Below are 12,028 nucleotides of genomic sequence, written 5' to 3'. Positions count from 1 at the left end.
TCGTTATACGTTATATAGTAATAGTATATAACGTTATACATTATATAGTAATAGTATATAACGTTATACGTTATATAGTAATAGTATATAACGTTATACGTTAGTACGTAATAATATACAACGATATACGTGATATGGTAAAACTATATAACGTTATACGCTATTACGTAATAGTATATAACGTTATACGTTAATACGGAATAGTATATATCGTTATACCTTATATAGTAATAGTATATAACGTTATACGTTATATAGTAATAGTATATAACGTTATACGTTAGTACGTAATAATATACAACGTTGTACGTGATATGGCAATACTATATAACGTTATACGTTATTACGTAATAGTATATAACGTTATACGTTATTACGTAATAGTATATAACGTTATACGTTATTACGTAATAGTATATAACGTTATACGTTATATAGTAATATTATATAACGTTATGCGTTATATAGTAATAGTATATAACGTTATACGTTATATAGTAATAGTATATAACGTTATGCGTTATATAGTAATAGTATATAACGTTATACGATAGTACGGAATAGTATATATCGTTATACGTTATATAGTAATAGTATATAACGTTATACGTTAATACGTAATAGTATATATCGTTATAAGTTATATAGTAATAGTATATAACGTTATACGTTATATAGTAATATTATATAACGTTATGCGTTATATAGTAATAGTATATAACGTTATACGTTATATAGTAATATTATATAACGTTATGCGTTATATAGTAATAGTATATAACGTTATACGTTATATAGTAATAGTATATAACGTTATACGTTATATAGTAATATTATATAACGTTATTCGTTATATAGTAATAGTATATAACGTTATACGTTATATAGTAATATTATATAACGTTATGCGTTATATAGTAATAGTATATAACGTTATACGTTATATAGTAATAGTATATAACGTTATACGTTATATAGTAATAGTATATAACGTTATACGTTATATAGTAATAGTATATAACGTTATACGTTATATAGTAATAGTATATAACGTTATACGTTACATAGTAATATTATATAACGTTATGCGTTATATAGTAATAGTATATAACGTTATACGATAGTACGGAATAGTATATATCGTCATACGTTATATAGTAATAGTATATAACGTTATACGTTATATAGTAATAGTATATAACGTTATACGTTATATAGTAATAGTATACAACGTTATACGTTATATAGTAATAGTATATAACGTTATATGTTAGTACGTAATAATATACAACGTTATACGTGATATGGCAATACTATATAACGTTATACGTTATATAGTAATAGTATATAACGTTATACGTTATATAGTAATAGTATATAACGTTATACGTTATATAGTTATATTATATAACGTTATGCGTTATATAGTAATAGTATATAACGTTATACGAAAGTACGGAATAGTATATATCGTTATACGTTATATAGTAATAGTATATAACGTTATACGTTACATAGTAATAGTATATAACGTTATACGTTATATAGTAATAGTATATAACGTTATACGTTATATAGCAATAGTATATAACGTTATACGTTAGTACGTAATATTATACAACGTTATACGTGATATGGCAATACTATATAACGTTATACGTTATATAGTAATATTATATAACGTTATGCGTTATATAGTAATAGTATAGAACGTTATACGTTATATAGTAATAGTATATAACGTTATACGTTATATAGTAATAGTATATAACGTTATACGTTAGTACGTAATAATGTACAACGTTGTACGTGATATGGCAATACTATATAACGTTATACGTTATTACGTAATAGTATATAACGTTATACGTTGTTACGTAATAGTATATAACGTTATACGTTATATAGTAATATTATATAACGTTATGCGTTATATAGTAATAGTATATAACGTTATACGTTATATAGTAATAGTATATAACGTTATACGTTATATAGTAATAGTATATAACGTTATACGATATAGTAATAGTATATAACGTTATACGTTATATAGTAATATTATATAACGTTATGCGTTATATAGTAATAGTATATAACGTTATACGTTATATAGTAATAGTATATAACGTTATTCGTTATATAGTAATAGTATATAACGTTATACGTTATATAGTAATAGTATATAACGTTATACGTTATATAGTAATAGTATATAACGTTATACGTTATATAGTAATAGTATATAACGTTATACGTTGTATAGTAATAGTATATAACGTTATGCGTTATATAGTCATAGTATATAACGTTATACGATAGTACAGAATAGTATATATCGTTATACGTTATATAGTAATAGTATATCACGTTATACGTTAGTACGTAATAATATACAACGTTATACGTGATATGGCAATACTATATAACGTTATACGTTATTACGTAATAGTATATAACGTTATACGTTATATAGTAATAGTATATAACGTTATACGTTATATAGTAATAGTATATAACGTTATACGTTATATAGTAATAGTATATAACGTTATACGATATAGTAATAGTATATAACGTTATACGTTATATAGTAATATTATATAACGTTATGCGTTATATAGTAATAGTATATAACGTTATACGTTATATAGTAATAGTATATAACGTTATACGTTATATAGTAATAGTATATAACGTTATACGATAGTACGTAATAGTATATATCGTTATACGTTATATAGTAATAGTATATAACGTTATACGTTAGTACGTAATAGTATACAACGTTATACGTGATATGGCAATACTATATAACGTTATACGTTATTACGTAATAGTATATAACGTTATAAGTTATATAGTAATAGTATATAACGTTATACGTTATATAGTAATAGTATATAACGTTATACGTTATATGGTATTCGTATATAACGTTATACGTTATATAGTAATATTATATAACGTTATGCGTTATATAGTAATAGTATATAACGTTATACGTTATATAGTAATAGTATATAACGTTATGCGTTATATAGTAATAGTATATAACGTTATACGATAGTACATAATAGTATAAATCGTTATACGTTATATAGTAATAGTATATAACGTTATACATTATATAGTAATAGTATATAACGTTATACGTTATATAGTAATAGTATATAACGTTATACGTTAGTACGTAATAATATACAACGATATACGTGATATGGTAAAACTATATAACGTTATACGCTATTACGTAATAGTATATAACGTTATACGTTAATACGGAATAGTATATATCGTTATACCTTATATAGTAATAGTATATAACGTTATACGTTATATAGTAATAGTATATAACGTTATACGTTAGTACGTAATAATATACAACGTTGTACGTGATATGGCAATACTATATAACGTTATACGTCATTACGTAATAGTATATAACGTTATACGTTATTACGTAATAGTATATAACGTTATACGTTATATAGTAATATTATATAACGTTATGCGTTATATAGTAATAGTATATAACGTTATACGTTATATAGTAATAGTATATAACGTTATGCGTTATATAGTAATAGTATATAACGTTATACGATAGTACGGAATAGTATATATCGTTATACGTTATATATTAATAGTATATAACGTTATACGTTAATACGTAATAGTATATATCGTTATAAGTTATATAGTAATAGTATATAACGTTATACGTTATATAGTAATATTATATAACGTTATGCGTTATATAGTAATAGTATATAACGTTATACGTTATATAGTAATATTATATAACGTTATGCGTTATATAGTAATAGTATATAACGTTATACGTTATATAGTAATAGTATATAACGTTATACGTTATATAGTAATATTATATAACGTTATTCGTTATATAGTAATAGTATATAACGTTATACGTTATATAGTAATATTATATAACGTTATGCGTTATATAGTAATAGTATATAACGTTATACGTTATATAGTAATAGTATATAACGTTATACGTTATATAGTAATAGTATATAACGTTATACGTTATATAGTAATAGTATATAACGTTATACGTTATATAGTAATAGTATATAACGTTATACGTTACATAGTAATATTATATAACGTTATGCGTTATATAGTAATAGTATATAACGTTATACGATAGTACGGAATAGTATATATCGTGATACGTTATATAGTAATAGTATATAACGTTATACGTTATATAGTAATAGTATATAACGTTATACGTTATATAGTAATAGTATACAACGTTATACGTTATATAGTAATAGTATATAACGTTATATGTTAGTACGTAATAATATACAACGTTAGACGTGATATGGCAATACTATATAACGTTATACGTTATATAGTAATAGTATATAACGTTATACGTTATATAGTAATAGTATATAACGTTATACGTTATATAGTAATATTATATAACGTTATGCGTTATATAGTAATAGTATATAACGTTATACGATAGTACGGAATAGTATATATCGTTATACGTTATATAGTAATAGTATATAACGTTATACGTTACATAGTAATAGTATATAACGTTATACGTTATATAGTAATAGTATATAACGTTATACGTTATATAGCAATAGTATATAACGTTATACGTTAGTACGTAATATTATACAACGTTATACGTGATATGGCAATACTATATAACGTTATACGTTATATAGTAATATTATATAACGTTATGCGTTATATAGTAATAGTATAGAACGTTATACGTTATATAGTAATAGTATATAACGTTATACGTTGTATAGTAATAGTATATAACGTTATACGTTAGTACGTAATAATGTACAACGTTGTACGTGATATGGCAATACTATATAACGTTATACGTTATTACGTAATAGTATATAACGTTATACGTTGTTACGTAATAGTATATAACGTTATACGTTATATAGTAATATTATATAACGTTATGCGTTATATAGTAATAGTATATAACGTTATACGTTATATAGTAATAGTATATAACGTTATACGTTATATAGTAATAGTATATAACGTTATACGATAGTACGTAATAGTATATATCGTTATACGTTATATAGTAATAGTATATAACGTTATACGTTAGTACGTAATAGTATACAACGTTATACGTGATATGGCAATACTATATAACGTTATACGTTATTACGTAATAGTATATAACGTTATAAGTTATATAGTAATAGTATATAACGTTATACGTTATATAGTAATAGTATATAACGTTATACGTTATATGGTATTCGTATATAACGTTATACGTTATATAGTAATATTATATAACGTTATGCGTTATATAGTAATAGTATATAACGTTATACGTTATATAGTAATAGTATATAACGTTATGCGTTATATAGTAATAGTATATAACGTTATACGATAGTACATAATAGTATAAATCGTTATACGTTATATAGTAATAGTATATAACGTTATACATTATATAGTAATAGTATATAACGTTATACGTTATTTAGTAATAGTATATAACGTTATACGTTAGTACGTAATAATATACAACGATATACGTGATATGGTAAAACTATATAACGTTATACGCTATTACGTAATAGTATATAACGTTATACGTTAATACGGAATAGTATATATCGTTATACCTTATATAGTAATAGTATATAACGTTATACGTTATATAGTAATAGTATATAACGTTATACGTTAGTACGTAATAATATACAACGTTGTACGTGATATGGCAATACTATATAACGTTATACGTCATTACGTAATAGTATATAACGTTATACGTTATTACGTAATAGTATATAACGTTATACGTTATATAGTAATATTATATAACGTTATGCGTTATATAGTAATAGTATATAACGTTATACGTTATATAGTAATAGTATATAACGTTATGCGTTATATAGTAATAGTATATAACGTTATACGATAGTACGGAATAGTATATATCGTTATACGTTATATAGTAATAGTATATAACGTTATACGTTAATACGTAATAGTATATATCGTTATAAGTTATATAGTAATAGTATATAACGTTATACGTTATATAGTAATATTATATAACGTTATGCGTTATATAGTAATAGTATATAACGTTATACGTTATATAGTAATATTATATAACGTTATGCGTTATATAGTAATAGTATATAACGTTATACGTTATATAGTAATAGTATATAACGTTATACGTTATATAGTAATATTATATAACGTTATTCGTTATATAGTAATAGTATATAACGTTATACGTTATATAGTAATATTATATAACGTTATGCGTTATATAGTAATAGTATATAACGTTATACGTTATATAGTAATAGTATATAACGTTATACGTTATATAGTAATAGTATATAACGTTATACGTTATATAGTAATAGTATATAACGTTATACGTTATATAGTAATAGTATATAACGTTATACGTTACATAGTAATATTATATAACGTTATGCGTTATATAGTAATAGTATATAACGTTATACGATAGTACGGAATAGTATATATCGTCATACGTTATATAGTAATAGTATATAACGTTATACGTTATATAGTAATAGTATATAACGTTATACGTTATATAGTAATAGTATACAACGTTATACGTTATATAGTAATAGTATATAACGTTATATGTTAGTACGTAATAATATACAACGTTAGACGTGATATGGCAATACTATATAACGTTATACGTTATATAGTAATAGTATATAACGTTATACGTTATATAGTAATAGTATATAACGTTATACGTTATATAGTAATATTATATAACGTTATGCGTTATATAGTAATAGTATATAACGTTATACGATAGTACGGAATAGTATATATCGTTATACGTTATATAGTAATAGTATATAACGTTATACGTTACATAGTAATAGTATATAACGTTGTACGTTATATAGTAATATTATATAACGTTATGCGTTATATAGTAATAGTATATAACGTTATACGTTATATAGTAATAGTATATAACGTTATACGTTATATAGTAATAGTATATAACGTTATACGTTGTATAGTAATAGTATATAACGTTATGCGTTATATAGTCATAGTATATAACGTTATACGATAGTACAGAATAGTATATATCGTTATACGTTATATAGTAATAGTATATCACGTTATACGTTAGTACGTAATAATATACAACGTTATAGGTGATATGGCAATACTATATAACGTTATACGTTATTACGTAATAGTATATAACGTTATACGTTATATAGTAATGGTATATAACGTTATACGTTATATAGTAATAGTATATAACGTTATACGTTATATAGTAATAGTATATAACGTTATACGATATAGTAATAGTATATAACGTTATACGTTATATAGTAATATTATATAACGTTATGCGTTATATAGTAATAGTATATAACGTTATACGTTATATAGTAATAGTATATAACGTTATACGTTATATAGTAATAGTATATAACGTTATACGATAGTACGTAATAGTATATATCGTTATACGTTATATAGTAATAGTATATAACGTTATACGTTAGTACGTAATAGTATACAACGTTATACGTGATATGGCAATACTATATAACGTTATACGTTATTACGTAATAGTATATAACGTTATAAGTTATATAGTAATAGTATATAACGTTATATGTTATATTGTAATAGTATATAACGTTATACGTTATATGGTATTCGTATATAACGTTATACGTTATATAGTAATATTATATAACGTTATGCGTTATATAGTAATAGTATATAACGTTATACGTTATATAGTAATAGTATATAACGTTATGCGTTATATAGTAATAGTATATAACGTTATACGATAGTACATAATAGTATAAATCGTTATACGTTATATAGTAATAGTATATAACGTTATACATTATATAGTAATAGTATATAACGTTATACGTTATATAGTAATAGTATATAACGTTATACGTTAGTACGTAATAATATACAACGATATACGTGATATGGTAAAACTATATAACGTTATACGCTATTACGTAATAGTATATAACGTTATACGTTAATACGGAATAGTATATATCGTTATACCTTATATAGTAATAGTATATAACGTTATACGTTATATAGTAATAGTATATAACGTTATACGTTAGTACGTAATAATATACAACGTTGTACGTGATATGGCAATACTATATAACGTTATACGTCATTACGTAATAGTATATAACGTTATACGTTATTACGTAATAGTATATAACGTTATACGTTATATAGTAATATTATATAACGTTATGCGTTATATAGTAATAGTATATAACGTTATACGTTATATAGTAATAGTATATAACGTTATGCGTTATATAGTAATAGTATATAACGTTATACGATAGTACGGAATAGTATATATCGTTATACGTTATATAGTAATAGTATATAACGTTATACGTTAATACGTAATAGTATATATCGTTATAAGTTATATAGTAATAGTATATAACGTTATACGTTATATAGTAATATTATATAACGTTATGCGTTATATAGTAATAGTATATAACGTTATACGTTATATAGTAATATTATATAACGTTATGCGTTATATAGTAATAGTATATAACGTTATACGTTATATAGTAATAGTATATAACGTTATACGTTATATAGTAATATTATATAACGTTATTCGTTATATAGTAATAGTATATAACGTTATACGTTATATAGTAATATTATATAACGTTATGCGTTATATAGTAATAGTATATAACGTTATACGTTATATAGTAATAGTATATAACGTTATACGTTATATAGTAATAGTATATAACGTTATACGTTATATAGTAATAGTATATAACGTTATACGTTATATAGTAATAGTATATAACGTTATACGTTACATAGTAATATTATATAACGTTATGCGTTATATAGTAATAGTATATAACGTTATACGATAGTACGGAATAGTATATATCGTCATACGTTATATAGTAATAGTATATAACGTTATACGTTATATAGTAATAGTATATAACGTTATACGTTATATAGTAATAGTATACAACGTTATACGTTATATAGTAATAGTATATAACGTTATATGTTAGTACGTAATAATATACAACGTTAGACGTGATATGGCAATACTATATAACGTTATACGTTATATAGTAATAGTATATAACGTTATACGTTATATAGTAATAGTATATAACGTTATACGTTATATAGTAATATTATATAACGTTATGCGTTATATAGTAATAGTATATAACGTTATACGATAGTACGGAATAGTATATATCGTTATACGTTATATAGTAATAGTATATAACGTTATACGTTACATAGTAATAGTATATAACGTTATACGTTATATAGTAATAGTATATAACGTTATACGTTATATAGCAATAGTATATAACGTTATACGTTAGTACGTAATATTATACAACGTTATACGTGATATGGCAATACTATATAACGTTATACGTTATATAGTAATATTATATAACGTTATGCGTTATATAGTAATAGTATAGAACGTTATACGTTATATAGTAATAGTATATAACGTTATACGTTGTATAGTAATAGTATATAACGTTATACGTTAGTACGTAATAATGTACAACGTTGTACGTGATATGGCAATACTATATAACGTTATACGTTATTACGTAATAGTATATAACGTTATACGTTGTTACGTAATAGTATATAACGTTATACGTTATATAGTAATATTATATAACGTTATGCGTTATATAGTAATAGTATATAACGTTATACGTTATATAGTAATAGTATATAACGTTATACGTTATATAGTAATAGTATATAACGTTATACGATATAGTAATAGTATATAACGTTGTACGTTATATAGTAATATTATATAACGTTATGCGTTATATAGTAATAGTATAGAACGTTATACGTTATATAGTAATAGTATATAACGTTATACGTTGTATAGTAATAGTATATAACGTTATACGTTAGTACGTAATACTGTACAACGTTGTACGTGATATGGCAATACTATATAACGTTATACGTTATTACGTAATAGTATATAACGTTATACGTTGTTACGTAATAGTATATAACGTTATACGTTATATAGTAATATTATATAACGTTATGCGTTATATAGTAATAGTATATAACGTTATACGTTATATAGTAATAGTATATAACGTTATACGTTATATAGTAATAGTATATAACGTTATACGTTATATAGTAATAGTATATAACGTTATTCGTTATATAGTAATAGTATATAACGTTATACGTTATATAGTAATAGTATATAACGTTATACGTTATATAGTAATAGTATATAACGTTATACGTTATATAGTAATAGTATATAACGTTATACGTTGTATAGTAATAGTATATAACGTTATGCGTTATATAGTCATAGTATATAACGTTATACGATAGTACAGAATAGTATATATCGTTATACGTTATATAGTAATAGTATATCACGTTATACGTTAGTACGTAATAATATACAACGTTATACGTGATATGACAATACTATATAACGTTATACGTTATTACGTAATAGTATATAACGTTAGACGTTATATAGCAATAGTATATAACGTTATACGTTAGTACGTAATATTATACAACGTTATACGTGATATGGCAATACTATATAACGTTATACGTTATATAGTAATATTATATAACGTTATGCGTTATATAGTAATAGTATAGAACGTTATACGTTATATAGTAATAGTATATAACGTTATACGTTGTATAGTAATAGTATATAACGTTATACGTTAGTACGTAATAATGTACAACGTTGTACGTGATATGGCAATACTATATAACGTTATACGTTATTACGTAATAGTATATAACGTTATACGTTGTTACGTAATAGTATATAACGTTATACGTTATATAGTAATATTATATAACGTTATGCGTTATATAGTAATAGTATATAACGTTATACGTTATATAGTAATAGTATATAACGTTATACGTTATATAGTAATAGTATATAACGTTATACGTTATATAGTAATAGTATATAACGTTATTCGTTATATAGTAATAGTATATAACGTTATACGTTATATAGTAATAGTATATAACGTTATACGTTATATAGTAATAGTATATAACGTTATACGTTATATAGTAATAGTATATAACGTTATACGTTGTATAGTAATAGTATATAACGTTATGCGTTATATAGTCATAGTATATAACGTTATACGATAGTACAGAATAGTATATATCGTTATACGTTATATAGTAATAGTATATCACGTTATACGTTAGTACGTAATAATATACAACGTTATACGTGATATGACAATACTATATAACGTTATACGTTATTACGTAATAGTATATAACGTTAGACGTTATATAGTAATAGTATATAACGTTATACGTTATATAGTAATAGTATATAACGTTATACGTTATACAGTAATAGTATATAACGTTATACGATATAGTAATAGTATATAACGTTATACGTTATATAGTAATATTATATAACGTTATGCGTTATATAGTAATAGTATATAACGTTATACGTTATATAGTAATAGTATATAACGTTATACGTTATATAGTAATAGTATATAACGTTATACGATAGTACGTAATAGTATATATCGTTATACGTTATATAGTAATAGTATATAACGTTATACGTTAGTACGTAATAGTATACAACGTTATACGTGATATGGCAATACTATATAACGTTATACGTTATTACGTAATAGTATATAACGTTATAAGTTATATAGTAATAGTATATAACGTTATACGTTATATAGTAATAGTATATAACGTTATACGTTATATGGTAATCGTATATAACGTTATACGTTATATAGTAATATTATATAACGTTATGCGTTATATAGTAATAGTATATAACGTTATACGTTATATAGTAATAGTATATAACGTTATG

This window comes from Bombus terrestris, chromosome 3, assembly GCF_910591885.1.
Source record: "Bombus terrestris chromosome 3, iyBomTerr1.2, whole genome shotgun sequence".
NCBI lineage: Eukaryota > Metazoa > Arthropoda > Insecta > Hymenoptera > Apidae > Bombus > Bombus terrestris.
The sequence above is the reverse complement of the archived record's forward strand: the minus strand, read 5'-3'. Positions refer to the sequence as shown.